This window comes from Bubalus kerabau, chromosome 18, assembly GCF_029407905.1.
Source record: "Bubalus kerabau isolate K-KA32 ecotype Philippines breed swamp buffalo chromosome 18, PCC_UOA_SB_1v2, whole genome shotgun sequence".
Taxonomy (NCBI): domain Eukaryota; kingdom Metazoa; phylum Chordata; class Mammalia; order Artiodactyla; family Bovidae; genus Bubalus; species Bubalus kerabau.
Genome location: NC_073641.1, coordinates 33,480,405 through 33,496,873, shown reverse-complemented (window position 1 = coordinate 33,496,873; position 16,469 = coordinate 33,480,405). Strand labels below are relative to the sequence as shown.

The following is a 16,469-nucleotide window of genomic DNA, read 5'->3' as shown; positions in this document are numbered from 1 at the left end:
TATTTCACATTCATTTTGAGGATTATTTGTTGAAACTATAAAATACTCATTTTTTCTTCCCTTCTTGAAACTACCTCATTCCTGCCTTGACACTATAGCTACCTGGAAGATATATTCCTATTTCACATGCCCAGTATTGAAGGATGAGTTTGCTCCATGCTGGCTTACAGGATCAATGGAATTCTCCTATTCTTGATGCTCAGAAAAGTTATTTATGAATGAAATTTAGAAAAAAACAGGTAGGACAGAGTACTTGATTTGCCATTTTCTTTGAAAACTGAAAGAGAAAACGTAAAAGAGAATGGAAACCCTTACAGATTAAAAGAGACTGTTGCTGCTCAGTCACTCAATTGTGGTGTCCAAGTCCTTTGGAACCCCGTGGACCGTAGCTCATAGCTCGCCCAGCTGCTCTGTCCGTGGGCTTTCCCAGGCAAGAATACTGGAGTAGGTTGCGGTTTCTTTCTCCAGGGCATCTTCCCAACCCAGGGACCAAACCCACATCTCCTCATTAGATTCCCCGCCCCCCAACCCTGCCACAAATCAGTTGCAGCCATTCCATGTTATTCTAATGAACCCCTTCAACTTACCGCTATTGGCTTTCTTGACCAGAGCTTCCAACCCTCTACTTCCTCTGTTGTTCATACTTTCATCCACTTACTTTATTTACTTCTCATATTTTTCATTTTGATTGTCTTCCTTCTTTCCTCTGTTTCCTTGCCCCTCATTTTTACACCTACCATTGTCTTTTTTCCTCAGCTCATGCAAAATATTGGCGTTAGTGAGTCTTTCAAACATTAGTTTTCTTTCCAGGCAGCAAATCACCTGTCATAGGGAACAAGATTCAGCTGTATCTTCCTGTTCTCTTGTCTGTGTCTTTGCTCTCCCCTTAAAATTCAGCTCTGCCAAAGCAGGACCCAGTTCTATAATTCTGTATGTGCAGCACCATCACGGCACCTTGCTCATGGTAGGTTGTCCAAACATTCTTAGAACTCTTTGAATTAAACTGGCTTTGTTAAGTTGAAGATAAATGACTGATCAAGGAAATTTAGGCTTGGATGCACTGACATGTTTGCCAAGACATTGTCCGAAAGAAATGAGGAAGGATGTAAGGAGATGCAATTTCACTTTAGATCTGACACTAGAAGGGAAAAACAAATCACTCTGATTAAACACACAGAAAAAGACATTTTCAGTTTGCTATTGATTGATGCTATGTTTAATATCCATGATCATATTACTAAGAATGATGATGATAATAACAAGTGTAAGTGAGTAATAGGTTTTTTAAGATAGGAAATATCTAATTATTTGACTTTGTTATTGAATTAGCCATAAAAGCTTCCTGTTAAATTTTTGCTATTATCCAGGTAAAAATATGAAGACAAGAAAGGTTCGGTAACTAGCTGAGTCATATACAAATAATAGACAGAACTTGTACCCAAAACGTCTGCATCTAGAGCCCTAGACCAACTCCCCCTACCAACATGTTGGCTCAAAGTCTGAAGTAGTTTTAGTTTAGAACTGAAGAACTAGAATGAGAGTCTGACCAGCAGTGTGATTTCATACAAAAATGGCCAACTTCTCATTCTAATCAACTGGATAATATTTGATGAAACTTTCCCAGGAGAAGGGCCCTGAGACTCAATGGACATACAGTTACCTAAAAGTGTCAGGCACTTGGGATACTTTTCATAAAAGAGTAACCTTCCAAAGGACTTGTCTTGACAGAGCTCCTGTACCTGTTATTCCTGTAAAAACAAACAACACAAGAACATTAATTCTCTCAAACCACTAAATCAACTCAATTTTGAATAATTCAATCAGATGACTGGATTTTCCTTTAACCTCCTCAGATCCCTCCTAAACCAATTTGCAATAGGAATAAAAAGACAGGTCAGGATCAAAAGCCTTGCTGCTGCAGAGTCACTAAGTCCCCTCTGACTCTCTTGCTACCCCCAAGAACTGTAGCCCGCCAGGCTCCTCTGTACATGGAATTCTCCAGGCAAGAATATTGGATGGAGTGAGTTCCATTTCATTCTCCAGGATATGGAACCGGGTCTCCTGCATTGCAGGCAGATACCTTACCGCTCCTTACCGCTGAGTCTGAATTTTCCTTTCATCTCCTCAGGTCCTGCCTTCTGAACCAATTTGTAACAGGAGGACAACCACATATCAGGACTATAAGCCCAGAAAAGCATAAATTCGCAAGGAGGGGGTTCCTGGAAACTTCTTCTCCACTGAGGGGAGAAGCGATGGAGCACTTTCCCCGCTGTGTGCACGAGTCCTGGGGTTCCTCAAAGGAGCCCCAGGAAACAGAGGTGCTGCAACTCTTGAGCTTAGCGGACCCTGAGGAATGGCAGCTGCCTTGCTGTCCTACTCTGGGCGAACGCTCTTCGAACAAGGAGAACTTCAGTCGGAAACAACTTTCTACCCACTGCGGGCTTCTGCGCCCGTACTGCCCGAAACACGGACCCGGACGCAGAGCAACTGCGGGCCGGGAGCCGGGCCGCCAACTCCGGACACCACGCCCGCACCCGGCTGGGAGCCACCGGCACCCTCAGAAGGGGAAGACGCCGCGCGCCCCCAAAGCTTCCCTGGGCGGATCTTGCCGCAACGGGAGGACCCATCGTTTGAAACCTGAGACCTCTGACCCCGGAGACTGTTTCGGAGCATCGCCCTCCTCCTGACCTGGGGAGACACCACCGCAAGTCCCAAGAATGGTGGCCGCGGACTTATTCTCAGCGGCCGGAAATACCTAGGCTGCCTCTCCCGCAGCCTTTGGCCCCAGGAGTCCTCATCTCCGCTGAGACTCTCCATTGGACGATCCTCTACGACAGACGCTATTACAATAGCCCCTCTCTGTTTAGAAATCGTGGAAGAATTCGTCTTCATAGACATTTGGGAATTTCTCTTTCTCTTAATAAACGGTACCAAATTCCAACGTCTTTCTCTCTCCTGCTTTGACTTTTTGGGGAGGACCGGGCACGGGGGCGTGGTGGCCGGTGCTGTTCTCCCGGGGGACCCTCAGTCCCCTGATTTGCTGAACTGGGGGTGGGGGAATCGGTGGGGTCTCTTGGGCACACCGAGTGGCCAGGGGGCCACACAGCTGTTGTCAAACTGAGTCACACGTGTCAGGATCCAGGAGATCCAGCAAAGCGCAGCCAGCAGCCTTGAGAACTCCGCTTCCCGGAAACGCTCCTGCTCTCTCGCCCGGACTCGTTCCCTTCCAGTCCATTTGCTGGGCGTCCAGTTATTTGCACGTTGCTGTGGCTCAGCTGATAAAGAATCTGCCTGCAATGCAGGAGACCTGGGTTCGATCCCTGGGTTGGGAAGATCCCCTGGAGAAGGGAAAGGCTACCCACTCTAGTATTCTGGCCTAGAGAATTCCACGGACTGTATAGTCCATGGGGTCACAAAGAGTCGGACACGACTGAGTGACTTTCACTTCACCCCGCCCCCCAGCGCCCGTCGCCGCTCCAAACGTTTCCAGAAGCCTGGACTCAGCAGCGCAGAGTTCCTGTCTCCCTCGAACACTTTCCTTGGCGCGTCCCTTCTTCCTCTGAGCAGCCACGAACCAGATTTCCAGCTCGCACGCCCGAGCTGACCTGGAGCCAGATCGCTAGGGCCGCAGACAGAATCCGGGATTGGCTTTGTGGTGAGGGATTTCTCCGGCCAGATTCTGGAGCGGTTAGGCTCGCGTCACATCCTAACTCCCAACTCCACGACTTGCCAAGGCTCCTAACTTCCCATTACCAATCACAGCAGAACTCTATTTCCCCCAAACCTGGGGTTGAAATGGGGCGCTAAGAGAACAATGGCAGGCCAAGTGTAAGAGCTTAATAAATGTTAACACAATCATTCTGAGAATCTCTCAACTGCTGTGATCTGGGGGTAAAATCCTTCACCGGGATTAAGCTCACAAGAGTCTAAACGTGGGGACTCCCTTCCCAGATATGTATTTCTTTTAATTCTTTCACCTCACCTCTCCAGTTTCTGGTATACTGCCCAAACGCACCCTTTCTCTCTTTTCATGCTAGGATTCCATGGACCACCTGTGCAGACTTCATGCTGTGGCTCAACCAGTATGTAACCTTGACCTGTCCCCAGGAAATTGCAAAAAGTATTCTTTTCACCCACCTATTGGGCCCCAGGGTGATATTTTACCTTTTAGACTCAAATAGAATTTTTCCAGTGATACTTCGCATAGGAAATATACAGCACATAATAAGAGGATGTAAAAGCAGCTTCATAAGGGCACACTAGGTTTCTAAATGATGGATCCTGAGAGCAGGAACAGATAACTGGCAAGTGGTTATTGGGAAACTTCAGCAGTGACACCCCAAAAATCTGGCTGCAGCATTGCTGTGCCAAGTAGTAGAAATATGTCTGTCCCAGTATGAACAGTGAATTGACCTTTGCATAGTAGAGACAGAAAATAGATTGAGTGGCTATAGCACACAAGAGGACTGAGGTTTCCCAATGGGGAGCCCCATTAATCAGGCAAAGACCTATTAAGCAGCTTTCCAGCTGACACCCCTCTCCCTCCAAACCATACAAGTCATGTTATTGGTTCCTTACAACCTCCCTATAAAGAAACTGCTGAGAGGGGAGATAGTGTATTAGAGAAACTTCAGTTTACACAATTCAAATTACACTGTTGTTTTAAAATTCTACTGGTCACTAGTGTCTTGGAAAAGCTTCTTGAATCATCACTTACAATATGTGTCTTACACACATTTGTATCTACCATGGAAAAACAGTGTCATAACCTAGAAACTAAATAACTCAGCTGATGTATGGGGTTATATAATCTGACAGAGTAAGGAAAGAAATGTGAGTACATCTTCAAACACCATCAGTTAGATCTCCCTTATCAATCCTTCAGATACATCTATAGTCAATCTCATAATTTATTAGGTCAATATCATACATTTGAGCAGTCTTACAGCCAGTAATTAAATCATCCAATCAAAACTAACTAAAAACTTCAGCCATCATCCGAATGATCTATCAAGTGTACTTTGAGGCTGTCAGGGCCTCTTGAACAGAGAACTTCACAGTTGCTGTGGTCAAGATACATTACACTTAGGACTGGTTCAGAATGGTGGAGTAGAAGGACATGCACTCATTTTCTCCTGCGAAAGCACCACAATCACAACCAGCTGTTGAACAACCATTGACAGGAGGATGCTGGAACCCACCAAAAAAAGATACCGCACACCCAAGGACAAAGGAGAAGCAAGGAGGCAGTAGGAGGGGGGCTATCAGGATAAAATCAAATCCTATACCCATTGGGTGGGCAACCACAAACTGGGAAAACAGTAATACCAAAGAAGTTATCACACTATTGTGAAGGTTCTAGGCCCCACATAAGGCTCCCAAGCCTGGGAATCCAGAAAGGGACAAGGAATCCCCAGCGAATCTGACTTTGAAGGCCAGAAAGATTTGATTACAGGACTTCCACAGCACTGGGGGAAACAGAGACTCCACTCTTGGAGGGCACAACAAAACCTTGTGCACACTAGGACCCAGGGGAAAGGAACAGTGACCCCACTGGAGACTGAGCCAGACCTACCTGTGAGTGTTTGAGGGTCTCCTGCAGAGGCATGTGTTGGCAGTCATGTGCTGTCAGCTGCAAGGATGGGGGCACTGGCAGCAGCAGTCCTGAGAGATGTGTGTTGGCGTAAGTCCTCTTGGAGGTTGCCATTAGCCCTATCATAGAGCCTGTAGACTCCAGGACTGGGTCACATCAAGCCAAACCACTAACAGGGTGGGAGTACTGCCGTACCTGTCAGTAGACAATTGGATCAAAATTTTACTGAGCACAGCCCTGCCCACCAGAGCAAGACCCAGTTTCCCCACAGCCAGTCCCTCCCATCAGAAAGCTTACGCAAGGCCTCTTATCCTCAGCCATCAGAGGGCAGACAGAAGAAATGGGAACTACACTCCCGCAGCCTCCAGAACAAAAACTACAATCACAGAAAGCTAACCAAAATTTAAAAAAAAAAAAAAAAAAGAATTATGACCCAGATGAAGGAATAAGATAAATCTCCAGAAAAACAATTAAATGAAGTGGAGATAGGCAACCTTCCAGAAAAAGAAGTCATAATAATGATAGCAAAGATGATCCAGGATCTCAGAGAAAGAATGGAGAAGATGCAAGACATGTTTACCAAAGACTTAGAAGCACTAAGGAACAAATAGAGATGAGCAATACACTAGAAAGAATCAATAGCAGAATAACTGAGGCAGAAGAACAGGTAAATGACCTGAAAGACAGAATGGTGAAAATCACTGCAAAACAGACTATAGAAAAAAGAATGAAAAGAAATGAAGGCTCATTATACTTGGGCCATGTGAAGCCAGAATTTGACCTCCTTCTCTCCCTGGCTGCATTAATCTTGTTCTATGGTGAGCCCTTAAATTGATATTCTCTCTTGATGATGACCCCTCCTCTAGATTTTGCATGATTTTCTCACATAACTCAGATCTAAGTTGAAAGGACACTCCCATATCTCTAATAATTCTATCTTGACCCTTGCAAGATAGGAGGAGCACCCTCCCCAAAACATTCTTTCAATTAGTTTATAACCATTCTCGATACACTAAAATAACCTTATAAATTTACTTGTTGACATGTTTACTGTCTGTTCTTCCCATGAAAGTATCTGGCACTTGGTGGCAGATCTCACTGTCTGCTGGGTTTTGTGTTTATACCCAAGACCACGTACATAGGTAGCATAATATTCGTTCTAGTTAAGTCTTGGGAATGAAGAAAGAATGAATACACAGAACATATTCTCCAGCCACAGGCTGAACAGAAGAAGGGCAGATTTCTTTGAAAAGGAGAAAAATACCTTTCTTGGAGGGAATTGTTTGTTTTTCCATGCTATTCTCAGAAGATGCTACTAGACTTACTGTAACTTTCTAATGCTAACACAACCGAACCACTCAAACCTGACCAAACCTTACTCAACTTAGTTTCATTGGGTGGCATTCAAGAAGGGCATATTTAGATATTTCTTCTCACCAGTCCTGGCATCCTGAAGCAATGTGCAATGTAAGCTACCACATCCATGTTTTAGCACCTTGTTTCTGATGCCTTAGAGGCCCTAGGCTTGAGGACTTCTGTTTCCTGCTCTTCTCTCTCTATGTGGGGACATGCTGCTTCATCCTATAGGAGAGTGAAGGTTTGGCACTTCACCTGTCTTGCTGCAAAGGTTGTCTGCAAGCAAGAGGTAGGAACCTGGCTACAGCTCCCTTCACTGAGTAGAAGCCTGTGTCTGGACAACCTCCAGGGGCTGGGCAGAGCCTCGGGGGAGTGCTCTGCTTCTGGGAGCATACTGTGTGGGAGAGAAATAATGAGAGCTCAGATGCTATCTCTGTGCTATGAATAGTTGGGAAGCTTCCAAAAAGGCCTGCCTGGGAGTTGACACTTGGGTTCCTGCCTGGTCCCACTGCAGCCCCAGAGAAGCTGAATACCCAGAAAAGCCACAAAACTCCATTGCAGGAGGTCAGAGGGTGCCCACAGGGTAAGGACCTGGATTTCTGTCTTCTCTGAGCCAGTGACCTCAGTGTTTTTTCCCCTAACTTCGTTAAAACCATCTCCTTGAATTCAAAGTCCTGTTGTTATAGTCACTGCCTGCCCAGTGTTCAGTCCCCTAGTATACCTTCAGCCTCTGGGACAGCTTTTCAAAATCATACCTTCCATTTATTTCTTCTGTGCTTTCCTGGTGGCTCAGGCGGTAAAGAATCCTCCTGTAATGCGGGAGACCTGGGTTTGAGCCCTGGGTTTGGAAGATCCCCTAGAGGAGGGCATGGCAACCCACTCCAGTGCTCTTGCCTGGAGAATCCCCATGGACAGAAGTCCTCTGGGGAATCTCCAGGCCTGGCAGGCTACAGTCCGTGGCGTCGCAGAGTCGAATACGCGAGACTAAGCACAACCATTTATTTTTAGGGCTGTGTAGTTTTGGATCATGCTGATATAACCACAATTTTTTAAATCATGTAAAAGGATGATCCCGAGGTTGCTCGCTGGCCGGCAGCAGTGTGCAGTCGCTCTTTCTCAGTACTTTTAAGCGTCCCAGGATGTCGTTTTCTGAGTCTGTGATTGGCGCACCAGAAGGGCGGTTTATCCTTCCAACCAAAGTGTTTCCGAACGTGCCCCAAACCTTCTCCACTCTCCCCGCTTTCTCGCCAGCAGCACAGCTACTTGAGCAGCCCGGGGATATTTCCTTTGGTAAAAGCAGTAAGTTGCCCAGAAACCGCCGTGCGACACAGAACTCACCATCCAGTTCGACCGCAGCGCAGGGCGTGGGAAAGCTCTCCACAATCGAACCCCTAATTTCTCCCAGGACACCTTCCCCCACCCCTGTTACTCGTGGCACTTTGTCTGGTTGTACTGAGCCCGAAGCCTTTCTATCACAGAACACGTTTGCATGCAGTCATTTTCTCGGTGGCCTCGGTGCTCCTCCTGCGTCCCTGCGCGGTTCCTTGCTCCCCGGCCGCGTTGCTTGGAGCCAGCGCAAGTTGCGGCGCCGGCGCCAGTATTTTGCGAATCGCGGCTGGAGAAAGAGCTAGTCAGCATCATTTCTTGAGCAAAGCGAGTCGCCATTCAGGACCAGCGCCTGCGATTTCTCAGTCGTAGAAATTCAGGCTTTAACCTTGCCCTCGGGATTTTTTAGTCTGAGCAAGCCGGGCTGGAGGGATTCCTTAGGGTAGCAAGTCGCCTTTCATTGCGGCCTGCGAGTTTTCAGTCGTAAATTCCGGTTTCAGAACAGCAAGTTCTGGCTGGCGGTTCCTGGTTTGCGGTGCCGCCGAAGCTCCAAAGCCAAAGTATGGGCCCGGCGGGCCGATCCCTCCCCTATGTGGTCGCTTTGTGGGACCTCGCAAAGCTAGTGTCTGCCTAATGCCCTTGGACGGTGGTGGAACGATGAGATTAGCCTCGTGCGATTGTAGCTCTTAGTGGCAGTGTGTGTTTGTGTGCGCGCGCGCGCACTCTCAGTCGCTCAGTCCAACAGGACTCTGCGACATCATGGACTGTAGCCTGCCAGGCTTCTCCATCTATGGGATTGTCCAGGCAAGGATACTGGAGTGGGTTGCCATTTCCTACTCCAAGGGATCTTCCCAACCCAGGGATTGAACCTATGTCTCCTCCATTGGCAGGTGGATTCTTTACCACTGAGTCACCTGGGAAACCCTTAGTTTTGTTTAGTGGCCCAAACCCGTTATGTCCCCTAGGGGGATTTTCAAGCCTTATCTATATTTTATTTCCTTTCACCCCACTTCATTCATCTCATTTTATTCCCTGCAACTCTCATCTTTCCTGAGAGTTGCTGCTGCTGCTGCTGCTAAGTCGCTTCACTCGTGTCCAACTCTGTGCCACCCCACAGACGACAGCCCACCAGGCTCCCCCGTCCCTGGGATTCTCCAGGCAAGAATACTGGAGTGGGTTGCCATTGAGTTAGCAGCCCTCATTTCTCAGTGTCCGCTCTTTTTAGTGCCTTGAAAGCTCCCAAATGAATAGTTACCTTTGAACACAATGCCGCTGAACTGTACCGACCTGGCTGGGTCCCTGCACTGGCCCCATTAGAGGCTCTGTGTCAGAGTTTTGGAGGTTGCGGCCCTGGCCAGTACACTGGACCGGAGTTTTCTCAGAACTTGCTATTAGAGCCCAGTCGGCACTTTCTCAGGGTTGCAGCCCCTCGGCCATCCCCATCCTCAGAGCGAGTGGCCAGAAGCAATGTACTTTCTTAGAGCTGGTTTCAATTTGGCAAGTTTCACATTAACCTCTGCTTCCCATTTCACTCTTGTACAAATCACAAGTCTTACAAGTTGTAGTGTGTCCCGCTCAGCGATTTTCAGGGTGGCCAATACTGATTTAGCAAGAGTGACAGTAACCATTTAATGGTAGTGTTACTTATCAGGGTTATTGGCCTTTTTAATCAATAAAAAATGAAGAGAGGCTAGATGAGAAATTCAGGCAAGTCTTTACTGGGGCCCCTGCTGCAGAAAGTGGGAGCTGAGAGCTGGCTTTCTCAAGGAGGTGGGGCAGCTGGTTCCTTATATGGGGTGAGGATAGGGGTGTGCCCAGGGGTTGGTGGATTGGGTGGTTTACCAACCGCTTAGAGGGCGTCGTGGGCAAGGAGCATGCGCAGTACCCTACTCTTGCTCTCCGCTCTGTGTAAGTAGCAGGTGTGATTTTAGGTCTCTTTGTGTCTCCTTGTTCAGAATTTGCCCCAAATGGGCAGGCACGCGGTTCTTTTTAGTCCCTTATAGTTTCTTTGTATCTTGGTGCCTCTGGAGGAGACATTTTTGTCCAGGTGCAAGCATTACAGGACTGCAGCAAAGGGTCCCAGGTCTCAGGCCATCGCAGTAGACTATACCTATCCAAGGTGTCTGCTGTCTGATCTTTGTAGAGTTAGCTTCTCTGAACGGTTGGCTTGCAGACATTCTTTTTCGGTGTGGTTTGCTCTGCAATCAGTGCGATCGTGTTGTTTTGTTTTTACTTGATTCTGCTCCTGAGGACTTATTCTCATTTGTATCGTTATAATGTAAATGTAGTTTTCCACCGACTCGCTGGGTCTGTCTGCGCTCAACGGTAACTCTCTGGGGCACACCCGGATCTTGCGCCGCCAGTGGAGGGTCCGGGAGCCAAGGCTGCAGGCGGTTCCAGCCGCCCAGCCGGGGGTTTCTTAGCCGCACTTCGGACTGCAGCGCCAAGCCGGCGCTTTCTGTTTGGCATCCACCCTCCCGGCACTAAAGGGAACTTCTCTCCCTCGCGTGGGCCCCAGGTCCCCTGTGCTGTCACGTCTCGGCCCTAGCACCGCTCGGTTCGTGCCGCCTGGTCGGCGTCGCGGCGCCGGGATTCGCCCCGACCTGGGGATCTATTAACATTTTTCTCTGGGAGACAGACGGGCTGCCATTTTTCGGACACAAGGAGAGTCTGCTACCCGCTGGGTGTCTTGTTGGCGGCGGCACCGTTCCTTCTTCCAAACCCGATGTTTCTCGGCCGCTGACCGCTAGGATCTCAGAGTTTCTCAGTGACTTTCCCGACGCCAGGCGCCTCACCTCCCTAAAGAAAAGGGGAGTTGACTAGAGTATAGACTCCCTGTCCCGGGCTGGTGTGGGGCGCCGAGTTAGAATCAGGTCCAGCACCGTCTAAACGCTAGGTGAATGTTAACTATAAGTCTTCTTAGAATCGTTCTCCTACTGCAATTTCTCGGGGACCAAAATAGTTCCAGAGGATTGAACTCACTGGTGATTGAAAATCTGTATTCTCTTCCCGGGCGCCGTCTCCTATAATCTCTTGGTCTCCCTTGGCTAGTGTCTGGCACCCCACACTCCTCCTCCCTTCACTGACCGGACTCCGTGTGCGCAGTTGTAGACGTGAGTGCTGTGACTCCGTTGTTACAAAGCTGCGACCCAGAGAAAGGGCCAGCTCGGCTCTGGTGGAAACTACTAAGAAAACACCGGCCCAGTGCACTCGCCCGAGGGCGATCGACAAAACGCTGCCCCAGAGACCTACGGGTGGCGGCACCCAGCAGGCTGGCACAGCGCAGATCACAACGCTGTGTCCAAAGGCACATGTCAGTTTTGGAGCTTTTTGAGGGTACTGTCCACTAGAAACTGAGAACCGAGTTTCAAAAGAGGTTGAAATATTGAAAGATCGGAGGTGCAGGGGATAAATGGCATGAATAAGGTCGGGTAAAAAGAAATAAAGCATAGACCTGCCGTGAAAACTCCCCTGATCGAGAAAACTGAATAAGGCACGTAAGCAAAACTAAATTGAGTTTATTCAAAACACAGGGATAATTTAACTCAGCCTATTTCTTACAAATGTCTTTGAAAGTGATTTTTTTTTTAACTGTTGTTATCTTCTTAAAACGAAGTAGGATAATCACTTTAACCAGTCCCCTGCTCCCTGGAAACCCCGAGTGTAATAACCAAGCATTGTAAAGGTCAGTTTCCTCATGTTCACATTATAAGCTGCCCTGAGACATCAAGCCTCTGAGCTTCATACTAGTTTTGAATTTGAAATCTTCCCTTTTGAGAAGTTTGTTTCTTCTTCAATAAAATATTTATATGCAGTAAAGCTCTCTGAATTTTCTTTTAACAATTCTTGTTGTTAAAATAGGGTAGGAAGTAATCTGAAGCTGGTGAGTAACTGCAAGAGGTACCCATGGAGCCCATTGTGCTCACTGATTTCTGACTGATTTGAGGTCTCAGCTCTTCTCCCTTTGGTTGAGCTCTCCAATTCTGTTGAGGGGCCTTTGTGGAAGCTTCTTGGTAACTCAGTCTACTCTGTTCAAAAAGGGGGTACCTCATGATTCTCTGTTTTTTGAAAAATGGCCTGGCAATGTTGTGGCCTTAGGGAATAAATGCAAAGATGGGTTCCATTGGTACAAAACTAGAAATACAATCTTGTTCCTTTTTGGGAAATGGGTCAACTATTGATGATTTGTGAGGAAATAAAATTTCTATTTCAAGGCAGGACAATAAAATTTAACATAAAACTCTCTTTCCCTTCATGCTCCCCTTTTCAGCCTCCTCTTTGCCTCCTAGTGTGCATCCTGTGATACACACCAGCCAGACCTCCTGAAAGAGGGGCATGCCTGTTCCACAGCAGAGATATTTTCCCCTCTTTTTGTGACCCTAGCAATGCAACTTCTTAAAGATGACCATTCTTTTCCAACTGCATAGTGGGTCATAGTGATATACTGCTTGCTTTGTGTTTACTCGGACAATGTATCGTTGGTGAACTTAATGTAAAGTGTCATTTTGTAAGCTCCTTTGTCTCAAAAATGTATATGACTATGCCTTGGGCTGCTAATAGGAGGAACTGTTCTCACAGCTTCTAAGGGTCTATCTCCTGGGTTACAATCCACAGTTTGACTTGAATCAAATTCTCTTTTGCTTCTTGATTGTTAATTGAATTCCTGTCAATATTTGCTTGGCATAGTTGGCAGGATACAAGAGACACCCAACAGAGGAAATCTGGACTGTACCCTGAACAGGTGCTCGGACACATGCCCTGCCCTTTGAGCTTAACCGGCTTTTCGGTATTCCTTTTCAGTATTTATCTTTTGGGTAAATTCTCCTGATATCCCGGCATCATTGCTTTAAATTTAAAGTTTAAATGACATCCAAAGTTTCACTCAAGCCGTTTTCCTTGGGACTTGGCGTCCCAGGTGAGTACTGACATTCCCTACACTGGGACGGGGAAGGGGGGTTGGAGTGAACAAGCTTAATTGCCTTTTTAATTTTTGACTTATGTTGGAAAGACTGTGTATCTGTGGTCTGAACAAACCGTTGGCTAGTGAGAGACAGCCGGCTCAGCTCCGAAGAAAAGGGACCTTTGTTCCTCCCAGCTACAAGGTGTTCTCCAGCGACTGAGAACCTAGCAGAAGTGTCTGAGGGTTAGTCCTCATGAAGGGAGGCAGGGATCCCGCGATCTAGCCGGCTGGGCTGCCGCGGGCTGTGTCCGCGGCTCAGGGACCCCGGCTGTCCGCGCCTTGCCCGCCCCCCGGGACGACCGCTGACCCCCCGGGCTGGAAGCACCAAGCCGGCCCAGGCCAACCGCGCCTCCCAGCTCTTCCATGTCCAGCCGCCAGGCGGGCTGGCCGCAGCCGCCCTGCTCGCCCTCGCTGCGGACGCAGTCTGCCTGCCTGCCGTGCTGGCGGCCGCGGGTTCGAGGCCGCCTGGATGCTTGAACCAGACCCCAGGATGCAGGGCTTCTCGCTGGAAGGCGGAGCTGGCTCTTCTGCTGCTGGGCCTGCCGGAGCTGCATAGCCATCAAACTGGCCTTGCCGCCTCCTGAGCCCATCTACCACGATGCTGGCAACCTTTCCTGGCCTCGGTCGCCGCCACCGCCCTGGCCCAGCCGCACAGCAGCCGCCAGAGGAGGGCGCGGGTCCTGAAGCATGCAACCTGCGCCAGAGCGAGAGCGCACACTTTGAGGTGCTCCCGGTGCGAGCTGAATGCCGTTCAGGTTTTCTAGCGTACCGCTAGGGACAAGCGGCTAGGCTGCATGTTCCTGTGCTGGGCGCCTTCAGCCGCTGCACGCTGTTCTCTCCCACCGCAATGCCGCGGGCCTGGGCCAGATGCGCAGCTTCTATTGATACATCGGCCTCTGCTCGAGCATCAACTGCAATATCTCTTACCACGACTAGGGCTACGGCATCAGCTTGGGCAAGCCCTCTACACTGATACCGACGCCACCTGGCGGGCGCTGCGCCCAATATGGCGTTAAGTCCTGAGAACATCATCTCGTATGGTCATAGCTTTTGGAAGTTCCTACCCAGTGGTAGACCTGACCTCCAGGTATGAGTGTGCAGCTGTAATTCTCCATTCGCCGCTGATGTGAGGATTGCGTGTGGCTTTTCCCGATACCAGGAAAACATACTGCGTTGATGCTTTCCCTAGCATTGACAGGTATTTAAAGTCACCTCTCCCATACTTCCGCGGCACACAGGACGAAGTCATGGCTATGTACGTACGAGCGCTTTCCCGGGGCCGTGGAGCCCCTCTGGGTCAAAGGGACCGGGATAATGACATACAGTTTTATATATACAATACCTAGGAAGACTACGACAGTTCATATCTCACGAACTTCCTAATTCCTGACTATGACTTGATTTTACTTCATCAACTGTGAACGTGCTTCAACTGGATGGCTGTCATGGGCCTGATAACCACGAGGAAATGTCCAGCGTTTGGGGCGTCCTAATCAAAGAGCTGAGGACATCTTGGTCTTTGGTATATAGAGGTTCTTCTAACTCACACATCAAACCGAACAGTTGTGATTTCCAGCTTTGTTGCCTTGTGGAATGGAAAGGAGAGCTGAGTGGGGGGATGGTTTTCTTGTGCTTTAAGAAGGATGCTCACACCCTTTCTCCACCTTGCCTGTGAGGTGGGAATCCCTTATGTAGGACTTAACCTCTCTCCAAATAGGTTTTGGGGTCTCATTTCCCTGGTGGCTCAGAGGTTAAAGCGTCTTCCCGCAATGCGAGAGACCTGGGTTCTATCCCTGGGTCGGGAAGATCCCCTGGAGAAGGAAATGGCAACCCACTCCAGTAAACTTGCCCATGGACGGAGGAGCCTGGTGGGCTACAGTCCATGGGGTCCCAAAGAGTTGGACACGACTGAGCGAATCCTTAGTTTGGTAGCAGTAACCTCTCTCCACCAGTGTTCTCAGTATTTGACCCTTTCAGCCACTGGATTCATGGCTCTAATCCATTGTGAAGCTGTGGTAGTGTAACTGGAAACCACTGTGATGAAAATTCCTTTGTTAATTTTTGTTAACATGCTGATCTTTACCCCACACAAATCAAATTAAAGGGTAATTTATTGGAACAATTATGAACAGCTTCATCAACTGGAACAATATAAATATAACTGGAGACTTCTTATATAAAAGTAAACAGGATTTTTAAAGCGTGAATTTATTACTAGTCCACAGAGTTTTAATATTTTGATCACCTGATTAGTCTAACAAAGAATCTAGCCCACTGTCCTTGTGTAAAGTCCTCCTTGTAGGCTTCTTTAAAGTGCTGTACATATTTGCAATTACATTGTGCATAGATTGTTAATTTTCTTTTGTCAGGCTTAACAACAAAACAGCAAATTTATTTGTAATGTAAATAACTGAATACATTTTCTTAATATGTTTTACTCCTATATTTTGCTATTAAAAATGTTAGAACATTTCTGAGACAAAAAATTACAAGTTTATGCTTTGAAAAAATTATGTAATTAAAATTTCACTAAATTTTTAGTTTAGGAGTTACTTGGGTTTGACACAGGAGTTGTGCCAATAAGCATCAGAAGTGTAAAAATACTAAAACTGCTACACTACTTGTATTGGTTGGGGTTGGGGTTTGAGGGGGTCTTTGGTTTTATTAAAATTATTTTCTTCCCCCAATTTGAAAGCCTTAAATGTACTGTAAGCCTTAGATTGCTGTCCAGTTGGATTAAGATTGATCACCAGCTTGTATACTGTTGCTTGGATATGGCACAGTAGTTGGTCATCGAATAAAGGATGCATGGATCAGAAAGAAATTTTAAAGGAATTCTGAAAAAAAGAGTTTTATGCATGGTGAACACTCAATAAAAATAGATTGAATTCAATCAGGTGAATGAATTTTAAAAATGAAGTTGTACAAAACTAGTCTTGTCTTTTCCCTTATTGAGAGGACAAAGTTTTCTTGAAATACTGATCTTTTTTGATAAATAGATTGTAAACTTTCTTTACTAACTCTTATGCAATCTGTTGTAATTTTCTGTATTTGCCTTTGAAATCTTTTATTGTCGCTTTGGTTAAATGGCTAAGTGGTGTTTCACAGTGACTATGATCCTAGTTAGCCAAATGTTAAAAATCCTTCTGATATTTGACAAACTTTTTCAAATCAAATTCTAATAAAGTTCTTTTGATCTATGGTTAATTTTGGAATGCTTGAGTGTGCCCCTGA

General features: G+C 47.2%; 2 long non-coding RNA genes and 1 pseudogene across 3 annotated transcripts; 1 reads left to right on the top strand and 2 right to left on the bottom strand.

The window, feature by feature from the left end:
- Window positions 1-709: 709 nt before the first annotated feature.
- LOC129633002 (uncharacterized) lies at window positions 710-1,749 on the bottom strand. The gene is made up of 2 exons (XR_008704794.1): window positions 1,661-1,749; window positions 710-822 (listed from the first exon to the last, which is right to left on the bottom strand). It is a non-coding gene; the product is annotated as an uncharacterized LOC129633002 (long non-coding RNA).
- A 3,153-nt stretch (window positions 1,750-4,902) lies between these two features.
- Window positions 4,903-6,411, bottom strand: LOC129633287 (uncharacterized). Of its 2 annotated transcripts, XR_008704994.1 has the most exons (4): window positions 6,348-6,388; window positions 5,891-5,985; window positions 5,576-5,788; window positions 4,903-5,135 (listed from the first exon to the last, which is right to left on the bottom strand). It is a non-coding gene; the product is annotated as an uncharacterized LOC129633287 (long non-coding RNA). The 2 variants fall into 2 exon arrangements; XR_008704995.1 differs by lacking the exon at window positions 5,891-5,985 and having other exon boundaries at window positions 6,348-6,411.
- Window positions 6,412-13,704: 7,293 nt separating this feature from the next.
- Window positions 13,705-15,677, top strand: LOC129633079 (alpha/beta hydrolase domain-containing protein 17C-like; annotated as a pseudogene).
- Window positions 15,678-16,469: the final 792 nt, after the last annotated feature.